General features: G+C 45.0%; 1 long non-coding RNA gene across 1 annotated transcript in view; it reads right to left on the bottom strand.

The window, feature by feature from the left end:
- Window positions 1-26074, bottom strand: part of LOC143768824 (uncharacterized) — a 139903-nt gene that overhangs the window by 11009 nt on the left and 102820 nt on the right. The window lies entirely within an intron of this gene.

The following is a 26074-nucleotide window of genomic DNA, read 5'->3' on the forward strand; positions in this document are numbered from 1 at the left end:
TCCACAGTTTTTTGCTATGTAATCTGACATCAGCATGATGTAGTGTCAAAGATCCTGATTCCAGCGATGTATCACTTAGCTTAGTGAGTGCAGCAGTTGTGATAGAATCACAGTTTTCTCTGCTGCACTCAGATGAATTCATCTATCAGAATCAGGTGTCAGAGTTAGGTATCAGAATCAGTTATCAGACTCAAGTATTAGAATCAGGTATCAGAGTATTTCTGATGTTTGACTTTGGTTTATGCTCATGTCCAGTATCAGGGTCAGGTATCAGAGTCAGGTATCAGAGTCAGGTATCAGAGTCTGGTATCAGAGTCAGGTATCAGAGTCAGGCATCAGAGTCAGGTATCAGAGTCTGGTATCAGAGTCAGGTATCAGACAGTATTTCTGATGTTTGACTTTGGTTTATGATCATGTCCAGTATCAGAATCTGGTATCAGAGTATTTCTGATGTTTGACTTTTGTTTATGATCATGTCCAGTATCAGAGTCAGGTATCAGAGTCAGGTATCAGAGTCTGGTATCAGAGTCTGGTATCAGAGTTTGGTATCAGAATCAGGTATCAGAATCAGGTATCAGACAGTATTTCTGATGTTTGACTTTGGTTTATGATCATGTCCAGTATCAGAATCGGGTATCAGAGTATTTCTGATGTTAGACTTTTATATATGATCATGTCCTAAAATGAACACTGTACGGGTGTCCTCTTATGTAGCATGGGAGCTCCTCTTAGGTAACAAAGCTCAGTTTCTATTGCTACGTCTGCACCCCCTATAGCTTCACTTGTGCGTCAGATGCCCCAAGGAATTCTTGGTGGCATTTGATTTTCTCCAGAGAGCTGATGACAATTCCTGACTGTGTCACACGGACTAATGGTAAATTGATGGTGCCACACAGCCACGAGCACTGATGGCTAATGAAGGAGCTGAGTGCTGCTCACGGCACTAATAAATCGTATACCCTTATAGCAGCAATTGCTTTCAGGATAAGCATTTTCTTCTTGGATGGTCAGATACACATGTAGACAGCTTCTTTGCATGCTGCTGTCATCACATCTACTCCTCTGCTACCTACAAATCACATTCCATAAATAAAGCCTTTAACAGATCACCCTGCTCACTTTCTATCTGACAGGATGAATGAAAACAGACTACTGATAATGACAGTCTTATGAGATGTATATCAAAGTAGCCAGGCTGGGATTTTACATGGGGTCAAGAAAGCCCAAATCTGTCACTAAAGACAATTTTTCAGACCCAAAATAAAGAAAGTGTTCAGATCCCTGTTTATTTCCAAGATATCAGGTGATTATTTGGGTGCAGTTCCTAATGTGGAAACATTGAACCCAACTAATCTCTTTGAGGCATTTTTTCTGATATCTGCAAATATACTGGACTGTCCAGTTTAGGGAATCCATTTTCATAAACTTCATTAAGGAATTCTAAGTTCATCCTCTGTTCAGGATCCACATCTGTTGGTCAGAGTGGTTGTAAAGAGTGTCTATTGATTTGGAGGACCTGTCATGCAAGGCATGGAAAACATGCACGTATTGATTTGAAAAGGCCCCTAGGTTCCCCAGGTTGCGTCCAAGGAGTAGCTTCTTACTGGTGGAGGGAGCTTAGGGAAAAATATCAGAGTCAGAAACAGTGAGACAATAACTAGGACAGAATTGGATATAAACACTGTAGGGGTTCACACTCTTTGGTAGCCGGTGAGGTCCACAGAGGTATGAGTTTCTGTGTCCAACAGGTTAAAGCAGTGTTTCTCAACTCCAGTCCACAGTACAGGCAACGCTTATCCTCAAGTACACTCTGTTCACCATTAATCTTTTCCTCTCCAACACTACAGAGCACACCTGAGGCAACCAAGCTACTTTATACAGGACCTGCAAGCATTGGACAGGAATATATGAGAGCGACTTTTCCCACTCAAGCTCTTTTGGTCGCTCCTTAATCCCGGACCTGAAATCTGGTCCACTAAAATTCCTCTCAGTAACTTATTGTTACCCGAGCACTCTTTTCCAAGGCCAGGAACCTCGGTGACACATACCTGTCATCCAGGACTATACCTCCTGCTTTTCTACAACACCCAGTTGACAATAGCTTGGTTAGAGTCCAGGAGTAGAAACATATAGGTCGCCAGAAACTATGATTGGCTGCTGAACTCATTCTGCTATTGGGGTATTGACTGGATTACTAAGTTTTCCAGTCAGATGGACACTAAACTTGGCAAGAAGCAAAGGTCTGGCTGGATGACCAGGCAATAGTACTTGCGTTATTCAGCCCTGACAATGCCACCGAGTTAGTGGAGCTCAACAGTGGCGATTGGAGGTGAAACTGGCAAGGTAAGTTTCTAAAATCATTACATAGTTTTGGAATATCTAATAGATATAGAATGATAAACCCCTTCATCTGAGACCCATTTCTGCCAACTTTCTTTTCTGGGTTAGTTTATGACTGAGTGCTTGTTCCATAAGTCTGGGATGTTACTCTGCAATTTCCCTTGACAAAAAATTAGTTTTATACAAAATTTAATTCTGAAAAATGTTAGCTTTCCTTCCGATCCAAAGATTCACTGTAGCGTAGTTTCATTCTTTGAATATTTAATTTAATTTGGCAAAATAAATTCTTGGCTCATAAAACATTAATGCCTGCCGGAATGAGTGCATCTGATATACATGGAAAAGGTCCGATCGCAAAATTGCAAAACCCTGGAAGCAGCGCCCTGTGCATTATTCCGCGTCCCTCATGGTTCCGCAGTGTTTACTGACAACTCTCCTGGAAGCTTTCATGTCTACAGTTCTGTTTCATCTGCTCATCACTTTGTAGCCAAAGCTGTGTCTTTTCTATTGAAGCAGACAAGAAAAACTGCAAGACCCAGCCATCTGGTGAGGACCCACCTGTACTTTCTTTTCCAGATGAAAGCGTAGTAATCACGTACAGCGCAGTAGTGGCAGCATTAAGTAACTTATCAGTAGCTGCCTACTGTTCTAGTAATTATTTGTCTTGTGTGCCTTTATAAACCGTTATATAATGGTAACAAATGATCGATTATAAATATTTCTAGAACAGAAGCCAATATACGTATATTCTGTTAGTGCATCGCCACCTACTGGCCGGTGAGAATGATGAAGTGAAGTGACCTGTTATAATTATGAGTTACTTGTAGAATGGAGCATAGGATTATACAGTGCCAGTGGCATGTAAAAGTTTGTGCACCCCTGGTCAAAATTACTGTTACTGTGAACAGTTAAGCAAGTTGAAGATGAAATGATCTCTAAAACAACTAAAGTTAAATATGACACATTTCCTTTGTATTTTAGGCACATTTGCTTTTATATATTTTCACCTTTTGCTTTTTAAAAATTACAAAAAAGGAAAATGGGCTGATGCAAAACTTTGGGCACCCTGCGCGATTAGTACCTAGCAGCACCGCCTTTTGCAAGTATCATAGCTAGTGTTGAGCATTCCGATACCGCAAGTATCGGGTATCGGCCGATACTTGCGGGTATCGGAATTCCGATACCGAGATCCGATACTTTTGTGGTATCGGGTATCGGTATCGAAACAACATTAATGTGTAAAAGAAAGAATTAAAATAAAAAATATTGCTATACTCACCTCTCCGACGCAGCCTGCACCTTACCGAGGGAACCGGCAGCGTTCTTTGCTTAAAATGCGCGCTTTTCCTTCCTTCCGTGACGTCACGGCTTCTGATTGGTCGCGCGCCGCCCATGTGGCCGCGACGCGACCAATCACAGCAAGCCGTGACGTAATTTTAGGTCCTTCAGTATTTTAAAATTACGTTCCGGCGTTGTGATTGGTCGCGTCGCGGTCACATGGGCGACGCAACCAATCACAAGCCGTGACGTCACGGGAGGCAGGAGACGCGCGCATTTTAAAATGCAGGCTGCGTCGGAGAGGTGAGTATAGGAATATTTTTTATTTTAATTCTTTATTTTACACATTAATATGGTTCCCAGGGCCTGAAGGAGAGTTTCCTCTCCTTCAGACCCTGGGAACCATCAGGAATACCGTCCGATACATGAGTCCCATTGACTTGTATTGGTATCGGGTATCGGTATCGGATTAGATCCGATACTTTGCCGGTATCGGCCGATACTTTCCGATACCGATACTTTCAAGTATCGGACAGTATCGCTCAACACTAATCATAGCTTGTAAATGCTTTTTGTAGCCAGTAAGAGTCTTTGAATTCTTGGAGAAAAATTGGGAAAAATCCAGCATAGTAAAAATAGAAGTCTTTATTGAAAATGATCCATAAAAGTTGCACCAATGTGCATGGGTAAGACAAAGAAATACGCCAATCTGATTGGCATATTTCTTTGTCTTACGCATGCACATTGGTGCCACATTTATGGATCATTTTCAATAAATACTTCTATTTTTAGTACGCTGGATTTTTCTCCATGATTCCTTTGACTGCAGCACTGTAGGTCTCTTGCGTGTTAATCTCTGTGAAGGTGAGCTGACTTTTTCTCTCTTTTTTTGCATCTTTGAATTCTTGTTTGAGAGATTTTCATCCATTCTTCCTTGTAAAATTCTCCCAGTTCTGTGGGATTCCTGGGTCATCTTGAATGCACTGCTATTTTGCGATCTAGCCACAGATTTTCAATGATGTTCTGATCAGGGGACTGTGAGGGCATATTTCTGATGCTGAATTTTTTGGTGAGAATGCAGGAGAGGCTTTCTTCTGATGACTCTTACATGATGACCGTATTTGTGCAGGTGTCTCTAAACAGTAGACCAATGTACTACATTTCCGGAATCTGATGTCTTTTTGGAGTCAAGCCGGGGTTCTGATTTGCCTCTTTTGAAATCTTATGAGCATCTCTCACTGATATTTTGCTTGGTCTTCCAGACATTATCTTGACCTCCACTGTTCCTATTAACTGGCATTTCTTAATTACATTTTAAACTGAGGAAAGGGCAACTTGAAAACGCTTTGCTATCTTCATATATCCTTTTCCTGCTTTGTGGGCCTCCAACATTTTCATTATCAGAGTGCTAGGCTGCTTCTTAGAAGAATAAAGAAAAACAATTTTATACACAAGGGAAATCAAAATGAACATGTGACATAAATTCCCCTTAAAATTCTTAAATATTTTATTAGAGTATATAATAAAAATACCACTTCCCAGTGTAAAACAGAAAAAAGGAAAAATGTTGCAAAAAAAGACTCAAAAAAACTCTACTACTAGGTGCACCTACCCTAGTAATATCCCTTCACTCTCCTGCTATCCCTGCCTGGCAGTGGAGGTTGGCACCCTGATAGAGTATTTGGCGCCCCCACTCCGCGGCGGCTGTGACCTGCTGACCCTATAATATATCTAGCCAGCTGCAGGTAAGAAAACAATAAGCAAATAAAAGTGATGAAGAAAGCAGGAGTGAAACAAATTAGGTGCACACTAGGAGAAAAAAGCTATCCATCCTTCATATCAAACAGCCCCACTCAGGACAAGAACACTAAGGATGTAAGGCCAAACTGGCTAATAAACATTAGGTACTAGTCCTCCGCACCATCCAACAAGCACATATAGGATGGTGTATACGAAGGTAGTGGGTAAATTGAAGGATAATTAAATATAGTTTAAATGACCTGGTTAGGTCCAAATGGAAAACTGTACATGCCCACGCTAGCTGACATATATTATTTAATACTACTCAAAGTAATTGCATGTAGAGATAAATACATAATATTACAGGGGCGCCTGCATTGAAGAACATCAGATAGGTGCCGCAGGCAGTATTAGCAGGTAGTCAGCATCTACGTTTAGACACAGTACAGTGGACCCATACACATAATTGATACACAAGACAACCAAGAAAGATAAAGATGTTGTCCCCAAAACAGGACACTTAGCTGTCAGTGGAACGCCCCGACGCGTTTCCCCGTCATACGGTTCCTCAGGGGGCAAAGAATGGATACAAGACAACCGGAGGTCAATGATGCAGGTGCCCTGATAACGGGACAGACCTGATTGAATCCCTAGAGAGGGGACTTATATAGTGAAAAACAACTCCCACTTACAAATCACCATAGGTGTTAAAAGTCCCTCCTCTCCCCAAGTTTCCGTAAGGCACTAAGTGTGGTACCGCCCACAGATGTGGCCACATGGTGTGTGCCAAATGATAGTCTTTTTTTGCAACATTTTTCCTTTTTTCTGTTTTACACTGGGAAGTGGTATTTTTATTATATACTCTAATAAAATATTTAAGAATTTTAAGGGGAATTTATGTCACATGCTTCTTAGAAGAACCCTTGGCTGCTGTTTTTTGCCACAAGGTTAGAGGAGGCTGGGTTTTTATAAAGCTGGGAAATGTGCATCACCTGTCCTTTCCTAACAATAATAGTGAACAAGTCATAACCCTAATAGGCTAACTAAGGTTTGAAATGTTGGTCAAAGTTATCTGAGTACACAAATTGCAAAGAAGCCCAAACTTTTGCATAGGCCCATTTTCCTTTTTGTAATTTTTAAAATGTAAAATATACATATATACATATATATATATACATATTGCCTAAAATAAAAAGGAAATGTGTCATCTTTAACTTTAGCTCTTTTACAGATCATTTCATCTTCAAGTTGCTTAACTGTTCACAATTACTGTAATTTTGACCAGGGGTTCCCAAAGTTTTACATGCCACTGTAAGATCTCCAGACTGTCTTCTATCATATACATGATTACTCTCAAGGAATAAATTAATGTTAACTCTACATCACTTTGACTTATTAGTTTGTGGAAGAAAGTGGAAACTAATTGGTTGGAACATGTTTATGTGTAGAATTTAAAGGAGTTGTCCATTATTTTATATAAATAGAAAAAAATAAGCCTGTGTTATCCCCTGCTGGTCTACTGGTTTCCTACTCTGGGGTGGAGCTTTAGGTGATTGGAAGCCACATTTTATCTGAGCCAGGAAATATAGAGGTCGAGTCATTTTATGGCAGAAAAGCAGTGTCAGGGTATGTGCACACGTCCGGATTTCTTCAGGAATTTTTGCGTTTTTTTTGCGGAATTCCCCGATATTGCCTTGCGCAGGCATGTACTCCGGAGGACAAAGAATGAACTTCAATCCAATATTGCAGCCAGCATGCAGCCAGCGGGTAAGGAAAGGGTGAATCAAACACCCGAAAACCCCGCCCATATGACCCAAAACTGGTCCCGCCAAATTCAGGTGACAGGTTCCCTTTAATCTTTCTTTTGGCTCAGACAAAACATGAACACTGCAGCCAATCACTGTTTATCTGCAGTGGTCACCTGATGAGCACCACTGCAAGAGGAAGCCAGAATGTCAGCAGTACAAATGAGTCGAGGGGATCAAATAGATGTGTTTTTTCTCTTTTTTTAAAACAACCATTTAACCCCTTCATGACCTTGGGATTTTCCGTTTTTCAGTGTTCGTTTTTCACTCCCCTCCTTCCCAGAGCCATAACTTTTTTATTTTTCCATCAATATGGCCATGTGAGGGCTTATTTTTTGCAGGACTAGTAGTACTTTTGAACTACATCATTGGTTTTACCATGTCGTGTACTAGAAAATGGGAAAAAAATTCCAAGTGCGGTGAAATTGCAAAAAAAGTGCAATTCCACACTTGGTTTTTGATTGGCTTTTTTACTAGGTTCACTAAATGCTAAAACTGACCTGCCATTATGATTCTCCAGGTCATTAAGAGTTCATAGACACCAAACATGCCTAGGTTCTCTTTTATCTAAGTGGTGAAAAAAAAATCCAAACTTTGCTAAAAAAAAAAAAAAATTGCGCCATTTTTCAATACCCGTAGCATCTCCATTTTTCATGATCTGGGGTCGGCTAGGGCTTATTTTTTGCGTGCTGAGCTGGCGTTTTTAATGATAGCATTTTGGTGCAGATACAATCTTTTGATCGCCCGTTATTGCATTTTAATGCAATGTTGTGGCGACCAAAAAAACGTAATTCTGGCGTTTCGAATTTTTTTCTCCCTACGTTCTTTAGCAATCAGGTTTATCCTTTTTTTTATTGATAGATCAGGCGATTCTGAACGCGGTGATACCAAATATGTGTAGGTTTGGGTTTTTTATATTGATTTATTTTGAATGGGGCGAAAGGGGGGTGATTTAAACTTTTATTTTTTTTATTTTTTCACTTTTTTAACTTTTTTTTTAGTTTTGCCATGCTTCAATAGCCTCCATGGGAGGCTAGAAGCTGGCACAACTCGATTGGTTCTGCTACATAGCAGCGATCATCAGATCGCTGCTATGCAGCCGAAATGCAGGTCTCAAGGACCTCTATGGTTACCATTCTGACGCATCGCGGACCCCCGATCATGTGAAGGGGGTCGGTGATGCGCTCATTCCTGGCCGGAAGCGCCGGTTGAATGCCGCTGTCAGCGTTTGACAGCGGCATTTAACTAGTTAATAGCGGCGGGTGAATCGTGATTTCACCCGCTGCTATTGCGGGCACATGTCAGCTGTTCAAAGCAGCTGACATGTCCCGGCTTTGATGCGGGCTCACCGCCGGAGCCCTGAATCAATGCGCGGTATCTAACCTCGGATGTACTATCCCGTCCGAGGTCAGAAAGAGGTTAAAGTAATATAGTGGACATCCCTCTTAAATGTATCTTGATACAAACTGTTCTCTTTAACTACCCATGTTCAGGTTGAGGATTACTCTATGCCTGGACTTCCTAAGCCTTATAATATGATCCTTCTAAAAAATGAATGAACCGTCTGATATTTGTGGTTTTCCCACAGAAACTGAATTGGTTTTTAATCTAGAACACATGTTAAACCACAATATGCTCCAAAGTAGCAGAAGTTGTGGTAGGAAGGACATATTTGTCTCTGAACACTGAAATCTTAGCTATTTTGGAATTCAGAGTTTCAGCCTAATTTAGACAGGTGTATGGTATGTGTGCTGTAAGCTGGCCATACACCTTAGCTATCAGTCAATAGGATGTTGGACAGCAGTTGTGCCTACGTAGGACTCCTCATGCCAACATACTTTTCAATACTAGGTACCTTTCCTTCATAAGAATTGTAAGTGCCTTTTATAGACTAAGTCCTATTTCATGCCTCCATTTCTACACCCAAGTGTATGTCTGGACACGGTGGCTCTTTCTGAAAATGAATCATCCCACTGGCACACACAGGAAAGGCTTCAGGGTGGATTCTGTGACTTCCAGGAGATCTGCCAAGTCTTCCATGAGTCTTGGCCATCTCCTCACCTTCCTTGGACCTACCAGACTTTCCATTGTCAGACAACTCTAGGGTTGACTTATCTCCTTAACAAACAAAAGGATCAGGCTTTGAAATTAAACATTTTTGATCCTTGTCTTTCCTGCCAGTTGAGGAGGCCTTACACATTACATGGTTGTCCGGACGAACCAAAATTGTCGAGTTTGGTTTGGCATAATGTCTAATGTGTATGCCAGCTGAATACTCATTTGGCTGACATTTATTCATCTAAACTCGCTCATAGACATTCACACTCAGCTGAGCATATAGGGACCTTCTCAGGCAGCTGCTTATCTCCAACCAATGGATCAGTATGTCTGATCCGTCTTTTCACTGCGGTCTGATGTCTGGGAAGATTGAAGCCTGTCTATACATATTACACAGATGGACGTTTTTGCTGATACTGGAAGGTTTCACCAATCTACATCTACTGTATATGGACACTTTAGTTCAGATATAAGATCCAAACCTTCATGATTCTACTAACCAAACTCATAGTGCTCTTCTCTTGAATACACTGGACTCAAACTATATTCTGTGATTAGCTCTATTAGCCAAATGTCATAATTATTTTTTCTTTCTTCCATTCTGTCTAGTAGGAGAGCAGACCTTACATAAGGAAGCATAGTCCAATTACAGATCTGCTTTAATGCAAAAGAGGTCAGATAATTGATAGAAAACATGGACCCAAAGTGGAGATAAAATCACCTTGTGCAATTAAAGATTTAGTTATCTTCTCTAAAGTACAGCCAGACCACACAGATTGATGACATGTAAGGGGCAGGTCTATATCTAGCTAGTTTTCAGTCCAGTGACATAAAGGCTGGAGATGGTGTCCTCTAATATGAGAACTTTCATGGTTGTCCTCGCCATTGTCCCTAAACTTTTCCAAAATCAAGACCATGCAGCTCTCCCAAGAAGAGATGAGAGAAAAGATCCAAGTCTGATAAGGATCCTGAAAATATCTTATTTCTTTTGTGCTTTGTGAAGTGTGAGAGATGGCTGTGATTGAAAGCCGAGATTATATACTGTGGACTGATCCATGCTTTGATGTGAGACCTGGAAGGTAGAGCTAATTCCTTCACACCTGACTACATTGCCTGTCATGTCTGCTCACTACTAGCTTCTTTCACATCATCAAAGGGATCTCTGCACTGATTCCTATAGGAAACCAGCAACCATAAAAAAAAATCTTCTTATAGGAAGCAGTGATGGATGAAAATAATGCCAATGAGTGACACAGAATGGCCATGGCCATTGTCGGGGAGTAGATGGGATGAAGGACAAATATTTTGGATAGCTGGGAAAGAGGAAGAACTTAGCTGGCTTAGGAGGACAGGTGAGACATTTGGCAATGAAAGATGTGTTATAGGTCTATGCTAAATGAGTATTTGTATCATTTTTGTGTGGTTTGGGGTTTAAAGGCACAAAACTGAGCTTTCAGAAAAGTTTTTCATGGAGAATAAACTAGCAGTTAAACAACCATGACAGGAAAGCAGACAGGTCTACTTTAAAAAATATCTGAACAAAATTTTTAACTACCCATGTATTTTTTCTTTCATGCTTCAACACCAACTTGTCTACTCCATCATAAACATATTATAAATAATCTCAATTTAAAAAGCACAAATTCAAATGGGTTGACCACAACTTATAAATTGATGACCATCTTCTGGAAAGATCATCTATATCAGATTGGTAGGAGTCCAACTACCAGCAGTGGTTTGCAGCTCTAGTGGAAACCGGATGCACACAAAACATCACAATTTTTGACAAATACATCAAGTTTATTTAAAGACTCAATATATACGGTGTTGACCCTTGTTTTTCAAGACATCTGAAATTCGCCCCAACATCTGGATATTAGGTTCTGGGCCAAATCCTGGTCCATGCCCAGGAAACTCCCGAGATCTCAATCCAATTGGGAACCTGTGGTCAATCCTTAAAAAGCGAGAGGACAAGCAAAAACACAGAAGTTGTTATAAACTGCAAGTAGTGATTAAAAATGGGTTGCCGTCAGTCAGGATTTGGCCCAGAAGCTGATCTTGAAACACTGAAGCAGCAAAGTTTGTGAAAATCAAAATTTGTATAATTCTGAAAACTTTTGTCCATGACTATTTATAGTCACAAGATCTATATACTTGGCAGTCAGTGGGTGGGAAACAAGGTCCTTTGATATTTTTGGATCTGTTGTCACATTTATGTTGTCTGATTGGTTGGCTTTGTTGGGTATAATGTTTTATGCAATTATACTATAATAATAATAATAATAATAATAATAATAATAATAATATTAATTCTACTATTCATTTTTTACCACTTTGAGTGTAAATAACTGGTACCCACCCATTTGATTTTTACATTTGTTATGATAAATGTTGTATTATGCTCATAATAGACCGTGTAGTATGACCACACTGCTGTTTGGGTTTTCAATGGGTGTCTTTAAAGGGCCACTGTCACCCCCCTCCAGCCGTTATAAACTAAAAGAGCCACCTTGTGCAGCAGTAATGCTGCATTCTAACAAGGTGGCTCTTTTAGTTTTTGGTTCAAGTATTCCCAAAATAAAGCATTTTGAAACTTATCCAAAATACCTGTCTTTAGCCAGGGAGGCGGGTCCTCACTCCCCAGCTTGAACCGCTACTCTGCCGTCACTCAAATCTTCAGGGGCTTTCAGCGCCACCCCCTCCGTGCTTTTTTCTCTTCAAAACCGGCGCCTGCACTGTGTTTAAGCTCTGGCCGTGTGACGTCCCAGCCAGGCTTGCAGACTGCGCCTGTGCGGGCATTGTGGCCACCCACCTTGGGAATCCCAGCCTCGCAGTGTGTTATGCATTATGCACAGTGCGGGGCAAGGATTCCTGGGCATGCGCACTGCGAGTGTCAGCCTGTCACCCAGGTCCCCCGCCTTACAGCGTCTGTATACTGTACTGTACTGTATACTGTACTGTATACTGTATGAGGAGGCACGATCAGCTGAATACAGTATACAGACGCTGTAAGGCGGGGGACCTGGGTGACAGGCTGACACTCGCAGTGCGCATGCCCAGGAATCCTAGCCCCGCACTGTGCATAATGCATAACACACTGCGAGGCTGGGATTCCCAAGGTGGGTGGCCGCAATGCCCGTACAGGCGCAGTCTGCAAGCCTGGCTGGGACGTCACACGGCCAGAGCTTAAACACAGCACAGGCGCCGGTTTTGAAGAGAAAAAAGCGCGGAGGGAGTGGCGCCGAAAGCCCCTGAAGATTTGAGTGACGGCAGAGTAGCGGTTCAAGCTGGGGAGTGAGGACCCGCCTCCCTGGCTAAAGACAGGTATTTTGGATAAGTTTCAAAATGCTTTATTTTGGGAATACTTGAACCAAAAACTAAAAGAGCCACCTTGTTAGAATGCAGCATTACTGCTGCACAAGGTGGCTATTTTAGTTTATAACGGCTGGAGGGGGGTGACAGTGGCCCTTTAAAATATATTTTAAAAGTTGTTTATTAGCACAAACATTAGACAAAGCTTTTTTTTATTTTTATGAGTCTTCAGTTCTAGTGCTTGATAAATTAGTAATATCTTGTATGGTCCAAAGAGTAATTTATAGGTTACTACAATTTTACGGAGGTCACTTTTCTTTATACACTTGTCTGTTAGGTCCTTTTTTAGCTGTCTGGCCATTTGGACATAATTAGCAAAGAGAATTTGCGTGTATCCAGTCGAGAGATGAATGTCTCTATTGTGCTAAAAATAATTAGTAATAATAAGCTTACAATTGGGTTTTCGGAAGAAGAATCAGTATTCCTGCCTGCTTCATCCTAGTTTGCTACCAAACACATATTACTTGTCTATGGAAATGCTCCCTTACAATTGTTGAATCCTACGAAGATGAAAGAAAATAGATTGTTTTGTCTGCAGCTCAGATGAGACAATGGAAATGGAGCGCATATTCCCGGTCTAAATATGTCGGGCACTAGAGCCAAACTGTCTACTGCCAAAATATATAGTTATATAATGCTATACACCATATAGTCTGATCACATATGCTGCCATATAGTGTCTTATTGTCTTAAATGAAGATGTTAATTATGTAATTAATTTCACTTTATTGATACGTGCAGTATACTTGTTAATATAGAAGATATGTAATCATCTCACTGCATATTTTTATTCATATAGAAGATTGATTGCTTTTTGATGGTGCAAATTAATAACTATTTGCAAAATTAAAAAAATTACCTGTTTACTTAAAGGCACTTTTATTATTATTATTATTATTATTATTATTCATTTTTATAGCGCCATTTATTCCATGGCGCTTTACATGTGAAGTACGGGGCAAATATAGACAAACACATTAAACATGAGCAAAAACAAGGCACACGGGTACATAAGGAGGGAGGACCCTGCCCGCGAGGGCTCACAGTCTGCAGGGGATGGGTGATGATACACTAGGAGAGGGTAGAGCTGGCTGTGCGGCGGTTCAGTAGGTTCAGGATCACTGCAGGCTGTAGGCTTGTCGGAAGAGGTGAGTCTTCAGGCTCTTTTTGAAAGTTTCTATGGTAGGCGAGAGTCTGATGTGCTGGGGTAGAGAGTTCCAGAGTATGGGGGAAGCATGGGAGAAGTCTTGGATGCGGTTGTGGGAAGAAGAGATGAGGGGGGAGCAGAGAAGGAGGTCTTGAGAGGATCGGAGGTTGCGTGTTGGTAGGTACCGGGAGATCATGTCACAGATGTATGGAGGAGATAGGTTGTGGATGGCTTTGTAGGTCATTGTGAGGGTTTTGAACTGGAGTCTCTGGGCGATAGGAAGCCAGTGAAGGGCTTGGCATAGGGGAGAGGCTGGGGAATAGCGGGGAGACAGGTAGATTAGTCGAGCAGCAGAGTGTAGGATGGATTGGAGTGGTGCCAGAGTGCTAGAGGGGAGTCCAGAGAGTAGGAGGTTGCAGTAGTCGAGGCGGGAGATGATAAGGGCATGCACTAGTGTTTTTGCGGTGTCGCGGTCAAGGAATGCGCGGATCCGGGAAATGTTTTTGAGTTTGAGGCGGCAGGAGGAGGCAAGGGCTTGGATATGTGGCTTGAAAGAGAGGGCAGAGTCGAAGATCACCCCGAGGCACCGGGCGTGTGGGACTGGGGAAAGTGAGCAGCCATTGACATTGATGGATAGGTCGGGTGGAGGGGTAGAGTGAGATGGGGGAAAGATCATGAATTCTGTTTTGTCCATGTTCAGTTGTAGAAAGCGAGCAGAAAAGAAGGCTGAAATAGCAGACAGACAGTGCGGGATTTTGGTAAGTAAGGAGGTGAGGTCAGGTCCGGATAGGTAGATCTGCGTGTCGTCGGCATAGAGATGGTACTGCATACCGTGGGATTCTATGAGCTGTCCCAGACCGAAGGTGTAGATGGAGAAGAGAAGGGGTCCTAGAACAGAGCCTTGAGGAACACCGACTGACAAGGGGCGAGGTGAGGAGGTGGTGTGGCGGAGGGAGACACTGAATGTCCGATCTGTCAGATATGATGAGATCCAGGAAAGGGCCAAGTCTGTGATGCCAAGAGATGAGAGGATTTGTAGCAGAAGGGAGTGGTCCACAGTGTCAAAGGCAGAAGACAGGTCCAGGAGAAGGAGGACAGAGTAGTGTTGCTTGCTCCTGGCAGTTAGTAGGTCATTGGTGACTTTAGTTAGGGCAGTTTCAGTTGAGTGATGGGAACGGAAGCCAGATTGTAATCGATCAAAGAGGGAGCAGGAGGAGAGGTGAGAGGACAATTCAAGATGGACGTGTTGCTCCAGCAATTTAGAGGCATAAGGAAGAAGAGATATCGGGCGATAGCTAGACACAGAGGATGGGTCAAGGGAGGGCTTTTTGAGGATGGGTGTGATCTTGGCATGTTTGAAGGATGAGGGGAAGACACCTGTTGTGAGTGAGAGGTTGAAGAGGTGCGTTAGGGTTGGGATGACGACCGTGGAAAGGTTAGGGATGAGGTGGGATGGGAGCGGGTCTAGCGTGCAGGTGGTGAGGTGTGATCTTGACAGGAGGGTGGAGAGCTGATCTTCTGTCATGGTGGAGAAGCTGGTTTTGGAGGAGCAGGGGTGAGCAGCTAAGAGGGGCAGTGGGCGCTGTGGGCCAAAGCTTTCTCTGATCGTATCGATCTTCTGTTTAAAGAAAGAGGCAAAGTCTTCAGCAGAAATGAGAGGGGAGGGAGGGGGTGCTGGGGGACGGAGTAGAGAATTGAAAGTGTTGAAAAGCTGTTTAGGGTTGTGAGACAGGGAGGATATGTTCTCCGGTGATAAGGCATCATTTATATCAGTGAGATCAAATTTGTGAAAATAGCTATGTGGATTGGATGTATTAACCACAGTCAGAAGCCTCTCACCTAGCCAAATCTGATCTCTTGCTTTGCACTGAGGAGGAGCAGCACCCTGAAACACGTGTCTGCAAATTGAGATTCTGGTTTGACTTTTACCATGTGGCAGGGATCGTTAAAGGGTCAATAGTGACTTGTAGGATTGCTACTTACAATAGGTGGCAATAAAGTTCAAGTCCTCTTCCTGTCTGAAGAGAAAATTTGCATATTTAATTTCCCAAAGGAGTACTGCACGGCCTATAAGCCTACTTAAAGACTGCTAAAGTCGAAATGCGTCAACACCAGAACACTGTCCTCTTTGTGACCTGATTTACTGAAAATGTACTAAAGCTGCCAAGATTTTACCGGACACATCAGTTTTTGTTGTTATATTGGATTTATAAGCCTACTTACCTTGGCATGTCAGATATGACAATCTCCATAAGGAGAAACGTTACCCCTTAATCCCCAGTTAGAGGCCTCTCATACAGCCCAATCTGATCTCTTGCTTTGCACTGAGGAGGGGAAACACCCTAAAACACGTGTCTGGAAACTGAGATTCAGGTTTGGCCTTTATCCAAAGTCATATTGCAAAGCTTAAAGGGTCAATATTGACTTTCAGGATTGCTACTTCCAATAGGTGGCACTAGAGATGTAGTCCTCTCTCTCTCTGAAGAGACAGTTTGCACAGTATATGTCTGGGCTCACTAAAAATCCATTTAGATGAGTTAATAGAACACTTATTAGCTTGTGCAAACATTCCATTAATCATGTAATGCTCATTCGTTGGGTGATTGTATCTCTCATGCCAGTATACAGATCCCTTTATGGCAAATCGAGTTTTCTTTTTGTTTGCCCTCTCATTTTTCTTCTTCCAAGAGTCATAACTGATTTATTTTTCTGTGTCGGCAGACAAATGAGGGCTTGTTTTTTGGGGGGAACATTTGCAGTTTTGAATGACACCATTCATTTTACCAAACAATATACTTAGAAACAGGAAGAAAAAAAAGAAATGAAATGGTGAAAAAAATACAATTCCGCTATTGCTTTTTGAGTCTTGTTTTTATAGCATTTATTGCATAGTAAAACGACCTGTCAGTGTGATTCTCTGGGTACGTCCGATTGCCAAAATTGCACCTATTTTATTTTTATTTAGGTGATGGGAAAAAAATTGTTTGTGATGCCCCGTGTTGTTTTTTTATTTTTCTGTTGATGGAGATGTGTGAGGGCTTGTTTTAGCATGGTGAGCTGAATTTTTCATTAGTACCATTTTGGGGTATATAACACGGTGTCATAGCTGTTTGTTGTATTTTTAGGGAGGTGAGGTGCTAGAAAAACCTCAAATTTTGCATTTTAAATTTTTACATTGCTTACTATACTGTATAATTAAATTTTATTTAAATGTTTTACATTATTGCTTAGTCTTCTTAGGGGATTTGAACCTGCAATTGTTTGATCACTTGTACTATTCATTGCAATGCAACAATATTGCAGTTCAACCATAACTCCCAAGCAGCATGCCCACTGTCTTGGGGTCATATTCGACACCGAACTTTCCTTTACTCCCTATATCCGATCACTCACTCGCTCTTGTCACCTGCATCTTAAAAACATCTCCAGAATCGACCTTTTCTCACCTTTGAAACTGCTAAGACTCTTACTGTCGCTCTTATTCATTCTCGTCTGGACTACTGCAACTCTCTTCTAATCGGTCTCCCTCTTGCCAAACTTTCTCCTCTCCAATCCATCTTGAATACGGCAGCCAGGGTTATATTTCTGCCCAGCCACTTCACCAATGCCTCCATCTTGTGCCAGTCATTACACTGGCTACCCATTCGCTACAGGGTCCAGTATAAACTCATCTCTCTCACCCACAAAGCTCTCCACAATTCTGCACCGCCTTATATCTCCTCTCTCATCTCTGTCTATCGCCCTAGACACGTGCCCTCCGTTCTACAAATGACCTAAGACTAGCATCCCCCGTAATCCGAACCTCATACCTCCGTCTCCAAGACTTCTCTCGCGCTGCGCCAGCTCTCTGGAATGCACTTCCCCAGACGATCAGACTGATACCTAGCCCCAACCTATTCAAGCGCGCTTTAAAAGCCCATCTCTTCAAACAAGCCTACCACATCAACTACTCAGTAAACTAACTTTGCCCTGTTCCCGCCTTCCAAATATTATTCTGAATCTGCACCCTACTATTCATCTGTCTCCACACCCTCCATGCACACGATAACTGCACTTGATACTTGACCATTGCACTTAAACACACGGCTGATGACCGGATCATGCAGCTTTATATGAAAATCCCTATTTATTATAATTGCCAGACCTGAAATAACAAGCACTTTTCACCTATTGTCCCCCCATTTTCTTGTAGATTGTAAGTAGGGTTGAGCGACTTTCATTTTTTTAAGGTCGAGTCAGGTTTTGTGAAACCCGACTTTGTCCAGAGTCGAGTCGAGTGCAGTCGGCCGATTATCGCTAAAAGTCGGGGATCGACCGAAACACGAAACCCAATGCAAGTCAATGGGGAAGCATAGTCGGCAGTGAGTGGAGGCCAGGAAAACACCTACAGTGCCCATTTTAATGCCAAAAACATCCACTCTTGTTTCTGAAGCTTGTCAATCTTAATTAACTTTATAATAATAGTTGGGCATTGGAACTTGGGGGTCATTTTGCAAAAGTTGTGGAGGGTAGGGCTGGTTCAAGCTTTTAGTGGGCCCAGGAAACGTGGACTGCGTCACGGCGGTGGAGCAGTGAGAGGTAAGTATGTCAAGTTTGCAAGTGCTGTGATCCTAAGCAAGCAGGGAGGCCCCCTCGTTGGCATTGGCACTGGCACAGGGCCCCTCAAAGTACAGCGGTGTGTTTGCATGGCGGGGGCGCCTCCCACCAGCAGCGACACTTTTGCGTACTCTGAGGGGCCCTGTGCCAGTGACGTCGCCAACGAGTATGGCCCCCCCACCTGATGAAGGAACCTGCACTTTCATCTGCACCTTCCTCTTTGTCCCTGTGTAAGGTGGTATAACATGCGGGAAGGGGAACCTTACTTTCAGCAGGGTCAGATTCTGGCTGTGTAGAGTGCAAGGGGAATGTAGTGGTCTAGGTCAATGTACCAGCAGACTCATCTAGCAGTGGCTGGGGAATGGGCAGGATGAGGAGGAAACAGATATAGGGCCAAAGAATAAAGTAGGCTAAATGCAGTTCAAAATTGGTAACAAGACTAAACAGGCGGCATTGCTTTGTTGAGTGGAGTAGCAAACCCAGGAGCAGCAGACACTGTTTTAAGGGCCCAAACACACTAATAGGCCAAATGCAGTTTAATATTTGCTACTGTAGGCCAAAAGCCAGAAGGTAGAAGCTCAGCTTTATTCAGTTGAGGACAACACCAGGCAGGGGCAGACACCGTTAGTAGGCCGGAACCACCAATCTTTTAAAACACAGCACTTAAAGAGAGCCAGAAGGTGGAAGCTCAGCTTTGTTCAGTTGAGGACAACACCAGGGAGGGGCAGACACCGTTAGTAGGTCGGAACCACCAATCTTTTAAAAAACAGCACTTAATGAGAGCCAGAAGGTAGAAGCTCAGCTTTATTCAGTTGAGGACAACACCAGGCAGGGGCAGACACCGTTAGTAGGCCGGAACCACCAATCTTTTAAAAAACAGCACTTAATGAGAGCCAGAAGGTAGAAGCTCAGCTTTATTCAGTTGAGGACAAACACCAGGGAACAGCAAACAGAGGTATTAGGCCCCATCCAGCAATTTAAAAAAAAAAAAAAAAAAAAAGCTTAATCAGAGCCAGAAGGTAGAAGCTCAGCTTTGTTCAGTTGAGGACAACACCAGGGAGGGGCAGACACCGTTAGTAGGCCGGAACCACCAATTTTTTTAAAAAACAGCACTTAATGAGAGCCAGAAGGTAGAAGCTCAGCTTTATTCAGTTGAGGACAACACCAGGCAGGGGCAGACACCGTTAGTAGGCCGGAACCAACAATCTTTTAAAAAACAGCACTTAATGAGAGCCAGAAGGTGGAAGCTCAGATTTATTCATTTGAGGACAACTTGAATTAGGGACTGCAGACAGACTTACCAGGCTGTCCCCTGTGTGGACCATGCATCCAATACATTAACCCATTGCGCCACAAAGGACACGTAACCTTCCGTGGCCATGCCTACCGCTCCATGTGTCTGTTGTCAGGTGTACCTTTGGACTCACAGATTGACAGAATGAAAGGACAATGTGGTCTTTAACATGCTGGTGGAGGGGTGGGATGGCTTTTCTCGCAAAAGAATTGTCAACTGGGTAGCTCATAGCGTGGTACAGCGTAGTCCATCATGGCTTTATTAATATTAAATAAAATAAAAAAATAGGCTCTATGCACTGTAAAATAGGTTCCAGGGGTACACGGGCAGCAGTGGTCAGGTCAGTGGAGGCCTAGTGGAAGGAGGGACCGCAGACAGGCTTCCAAGGCCTAACATAATAAAATGGGCTGGCTGTAGGCACTTTATAATTGGTTCCAGGGGTACACGGGCAGCAGTGGTCTGGTCATTGGAGGCCTAGTGGAAGGAGGGACCGCAGACAGGCTTCGAAGGCCTAACATAATAAAATGGGCTGGTTGTAGGCACTTTATAATTGGTTCTAGGGGTACACGGGCAGCAGTGGTCAGGTCAGTGGAGGCCTAGTGGAAGGAGGGACCGCAGACAGGCTTCCAAGGCCTAATGTCGCGCCCCGCTCCACCGCCGCAGGACCGAGGGGTACCCGGTACCGGGCCTCTGAGTCTCTGCTTCTGGGGTTGTCACGGCGGCTAGGCCCCGGTCCGTGACCCTGCCGCGGGGCGCACAGTAGAATGAAGGTGTGGGTGTTGGTAGTGATGATAGCGATGTAGCGGTGCAGTTGTGGGGTGCAGGTCGCAGTAAATAACAAGGACACCAGGTTGCAGTCTCTTTACCTCTTTACTGGAGATCTCTGAGTCCTCAGTCCAGAACACGGTTCACCAGGCTACGCAAGTCCAGCCGGTCCAATGGCACCTCCAGAGTCCTCCTCTCAGGTGGAAATCTGTGCCTTCCTTCTAGCGCTATGTGTTGTAGTCCTTCCCTGCTGTGCTCACGGAAAGTGACCCCACAACGGTTGTGTCTGTTCCTTAAGTTCCCTCACAACTCGATTTGATGTTCCTCTGTAATCCACCCCTCCCTGTATTCAGGTTGGAATGGCACCCGTTTGTCAGGTAGGCCTGGAGTTCTTCCGGGACCCTAGAGACGCCCCTCTCCCGCAATTGCCCCCCAAGACTTCATAGGTGATATGTGGTAGACAGCCCGCCTGAGACCGACTGTCCTGCCGCTGTTTGGAGTATGGCTTGAAGCTGTATTCTAATCCACTCCCTCGGCGTTCCGGCCACCGGTATTGCGCCTCAGCAGGGTGCTGCCTCTTTCAACAAAACCCCTGCTGGTATTCTCCTTCTGCTTGATCTCGTTTCTCACTCAGCACAATCTGCCTCGCTTCTAGTCCTTTCTTGGGCACCGCCGCTAAGCTGAGCAGGCACGGTCCCGTTACGTTCTCTCAATGCCAAGCCTCTGCCAGGATCCCACCCCTGGCAGAGACCCTACAGTCTCTCCCTTCACAACACCCTCTGCCACAGGGTGTTGCTCTGTTCAATCCCGTCAGCGTTCTCCCTAACTTCCTGCCTGACCCCCAGTTTATCCACTATGGTGGGGAGTGGCCTAATGAATAGCACCCTTAGCTCCCCCCGGAGGCCCTGCTGTGAAACATATTGGTGTCTGTGATACCTGATTGGAGGAACTCCTTCAGTGCCATCGAACGTACCATGGCTCCCCTTAGTGGCAGAGCCACAGTACTGCAACGACCAGGACTCTGGGGCGCTGCACTCCCCCCTGGTTAAACACAGTACTCCGGGACTGGGAAGAAAAACAACAATACAGATTAGTAAACAGACATACAATTTTGTTGAGTGCAAAACAATAAGTATACTTGAACAGGCTTCCCTTTATGGGAGGTGAGGACACTTTTAACGTTACAAACATAGTCAACATTATAAATTACAGGCTATACATAACTCCTGTTACCCAACCGGGTATTCTACTTAGTGCAAATTCTGGAACAATAAATTAACATTGCCTTTAAGAAACATACACTCTTAGTTTACCAAAGGCCTTCCTATAATCACATTACAGGGTAGGGTAACTTCACATTCTCCTACTTTGAACCTGCAGGACCGCCTGTCCCTATGGCACCAGACCTACTGCCTCTCCTTTCTTTTACAGGACCGCCCCGTTCAGCCAGGGCCTACTGCCTTTCGCTACTATACATAGTATAGACATAACATTCCTTTCGTTTAAAGAACTCTGAGCCAGCTCTACTCGGCTCCTTTAAGGACTCACTCTCTAACCCCTACGGGTTCGCTTTCTGTCCTTAGTAACAAAGTAACTTTCTATGGGGACGCAGGGTTTACCTTCTATCCTCACCTTCATCATTACTTCTTTACTTTCAACTATGCAGATCTCTACTTCTACCCCTGCGGGCTCTCTGCATCTTTTCCTTTCACAAAACACTATTTTCAGATTTCACAATTCAAACAATTTAAACACATATAACTTTTCATGTAAAACAGTTACATTCTTTCTCAAAGCATCATCATATTACCGTTCTAAAACAGTATCGCTTTCAAGTTCAATTCCACGCATCCCCTTTAAGAGGGGACCAAGCCTTTCTGAGGTAGCTCGTCTTCTCAGCCTACCAGTCCACGCAAAGGCTCCGGAATGGCATCTTCGCAAAGTGTCTTTTAACTAAAACCAGTAGGAAAGGTATCTTCGCAAAGTGTCTTTTAACTAAAACCAGTAGGAGGCACCCTTAAGAAGGTGCAACTATTTACAAGGAAGTTCGAATCATGCACAGTCCATGATTACTGCAGTTTGTGTAAAACTTCTGGAAAACAACAATAGTGACCCCGGGTCAACAAAGGGGTCACCTTTTAAAGTTTACCCTGGACGGGTTTAGCAACAAACAATCAGGAACAGTTAAAGGAAAACTATTTACATTTTTCAGGTTTCCGAGGTTTATTCTTCTTCAGGTGGCTTTGGTTCCGGGACCCCGGCCACTGTAGCGCCAGTGTCCGCGGTTCGAACATGCAGATGAACTCGATTGGCCAACTCTGGGGCTGCCACTAGGCGTACCGTTGCGATGGTGACAAGTTCGGGTACTCCCGGGACCAGGTCTGGGGTAACTAGTGCCGCGGCTCCAGACATACACCGTCGAACATTCCGTGCATACCACCCGAGTGGGTTCAAGTGGCGGCTGTAGGTCACTGGATCCCCCTTTTGTAAGGGTTCTCCGCTTCGGCCACAACAGGGGGCCCTCACGTTACAATGCGCAACGAAAACATCAGTATCCAGTCCCGGCTCGTGTATGAGGCCCCACCCCCTTTTTACATGGTAGGCCAACACAGTGCCCCGCCTTACCGCGTCTCTGTCATCCCCTGTCGAGGGGGGTTGTCGTACTTTCGATGGGCCCATCGACTCAGTCCCTTTCCGTCCTTTCCACTGCAGAATCAAGCACTGTCTATATTGTTCCCATGTAAGCACCGCAAGAGTGGACCCGTTCTCCCGGGATCCATCTGCTCTAAACCAGGGGGTGTCCCACCGAAGAACTACTCCATCTAAGCTCACATCCACGGGCTCCCCCACTCCAGTCGACAGCGGTGGCACCATCCTCCCCAGGTCATCGGGGGATAGCACCATTAGCCCTGCCGAGATAAGTCGCTCCCTACTGAGACGGAGGTGGGTCATGGAATCGGGCTCGTGAAGGGGAGCAGGGACGTCGGCCATACCTGCGCCTAATGTGGTTCCATCGGTGTCGCTCCGGTCCATTAACAAGGGTGCTGGAGTCGGCCGCAGTCCGGACTGCGGCTCCTCCAATAGGATTCTCGGATTCGGCTCCGCTTGCTGTAGTTCCTCCTCCTCTAACTCCGAAGTCAGGATTGGTGGACGTAGCCCCGCTGTCGGGTCCGCAGGCTTCCGGTCCATCTCCGGTGAAGAAGGGCAGGCCGGAACTGCTCCTTCCTCGCTCAGGCACTCGCCGTTCATCGTCGCTGCCCGATAGTCGGTGGCAGTGCATGCACCTAACTCCGCCATTTCTCCGAGGTCGGGCTTCTCCGTCCCCAGCCCCTCGCTGTTGCATATCAAGGGGTGTTTCTCTTCCGTTTTGGGGCCGGTCATTCCTCTGCAACCAGAAGTGCAGGGGGCGGTAGCCATTTCTCGCGCCACACTGGGAGTCTCCGCCCATAACACGCCCTCCTTCCCCTTGGATGTAGCAATGGCGGCGCCTTTTGGCGGGAACTTTTGGCGGCTAATGGCGCAGCACAGTCTTACAATAAAGTACAGTCCAAGCACAGTAAATCACAGTCTCTAGGCACACATGACCTGATTCTTCAGGCTTAAGTAGATCCTGTTCGTGACGCCAAGTTCTGTCGCGCCCCGCTCCACCGCCGCAGGACCGAGGGGTACCCGGTACCGGGCCTCTGAGTCTCTGCTTCTGGGGTTGTCACGGCGGCTAGGCCCCGGTCCGTGACCCTGCCGCGGGGCGCACAGTAGAATGAAGGTGTGGGTGTTGGTAGTGATGATAGCGATGTAGCGGTGCAGTTGTGGGGTGCAGGTCGCAGTAAATAACAAGGACACCAGGTTGCAGTCTCTTTACCTCTTTACTGGAGATCTCTGAGTCCTCAGTCCAGAACACGGTTCACCAGGCTACGCAAGTCCAGCCGGTCCAATGGCACCTCCAGAGTCCTCCTCTCAGGTGGAAATCTGTGCCTTCCTTCTAGCGCTATGTGTTGTAGTCCTTCCCTGCTGTGCTCACGGAAAGTGACCCCACAACGGTTGTGTCTGTTCCTTAAGTTCCCTCACAACTCGATTTGATGTTCCTCTGTAATCCACCCCTCCCTGTATTCAGGTTGGAATGGCACCCGTTTGTCAGGTAGGCCTGGAGTTCTTCCGGGACCCTAGAGACGCCCCTCTCCCGCAATTGCCCCCCAAGACTTCATAGGTGATATGTGGTAGACAGCCCGCCTGAGACCGACTGTCCTGCCGCTGTTTGGAGTATGGCTTGAAGCTGTATTCTAATCCACTCCCTCGGCGTTCCGGCCACCGGTATTGCGCCTCAGCAGGGTGCTGCCTCTTTCAACAAAACCCCTGCTGGTATTCTCCTTCTGCTTGATCTCGTTTCTCACTCAGCACAATCTGCCTCGCTTCTAGTCCTTTCTTGGGCACCGCCGCTAAGCTGAGCAGGCACGGTCCCGTTACGTTCTCTCAATGCCAAGCCTCTGCCAGGATCCCACCCCTGGCAGAGACCCTACAGTCTCTCCCTTCACAACACCCTCTGCCACAGGGTGTTGCTCTGTTCAATCCCGTCAGCGTTCTCCCTAACTTCCTGCCTGACCCCCAGTTTATCCACTATGGTGGGGAGTGGCCTAATGAATAGCACCCTTAGCTCCCCCCGGAGGCCCTGCTGTGAAACATATTGGTGTCTGTGATACCTGATTGGAGGAACTCCTTCAGTGCCATCGAACGTACCATGGCTCCCCTTAGTGGCAGAGCCACAGTACTGCAACGACCAGGACTCTGGGGCGCTGCACTAACATAATAAAATGGGCTGGCTGTAGGCACTTTATAATTGGTTCCAGGGGTACACGGGCAGCAGTGGTCAGGTCAGTGGAGGCCTAGTGGAAGGAGGGACCGCAGACAGGCTTCCAAGGCCTAACATAACAAAATGGGCTGGCTGTAGGCACTTTATAATTGGTTCCAGGGGTACACGGGCAGCAGTGGTCTGGTCATTGGAGGCCTAGTGGAAGGAGGGACCGCAGACAGGCTTCCAAGGCCTAACATAATAAAATGGGCTGGCTGTAGGCACTTTATAATTGGTTCCAGGGGTACACGGGCAGCAGTGGTCTGGTCAACGGAGGCCGATTGTAATTAGTGTCTGCCAGTTAGTAGTCCAAAACAACAAATAAATGTGAATGTCTCGCATTAAAACAAAACAAAAACACTAAAGGGTGCAATCATTAGGTTCAGGGGTGGGATCCTCTGCGTTGTTTCAGACCTACTAATTTAGCGCAAAGTATTTACTGTGGTAAATAGAGGACACTGCCCCTGACTATGTTAAGTACCATCATACATGTCAACACAATGGTATTGTCAGTGGCAGGTATGGAAGGATGTCAGCGCATAGACTAAACATTGGTGGAAGTGTGAGAGATAACTGTGGAAGTGGTAGAGCAATGTTTGACCTGGGGGTGGGTGAACTCTCTTGTGGCCGGCGGTACAGGCCCAGGGCCCCTCATGTTACAACAGTGTGTCTGACGTTGGGTGCGCACCACCACCGCCAGAGACACTTTATTGTACTATGAGGGACCCAGTAGCAATGCCGTCGACCAAAAGCGAGCACACCCACCTCTTCAGACAAACAGCAGTCTCACGGGTGCTTGCGCCAAGTCGCGATACCACGGCCCCGTGTGGGGAGTT

The sequence above is a fragment of the Ranitomeya variabilis genome, chromosome 4, assembly GCF_051348905.1.
Source record: "Ranitomeya variabilis isolate aRanVar5 chromosome 4, aRanVar5.hap1, whole genome shotgun sequence".
Classification (NCBI taxonomy): Eukaryota; Metazoa; Chordata; class Amphibia; order Anura; family Dendrobatidae; genus Ranitomeya; species Ranitomeya variabilis.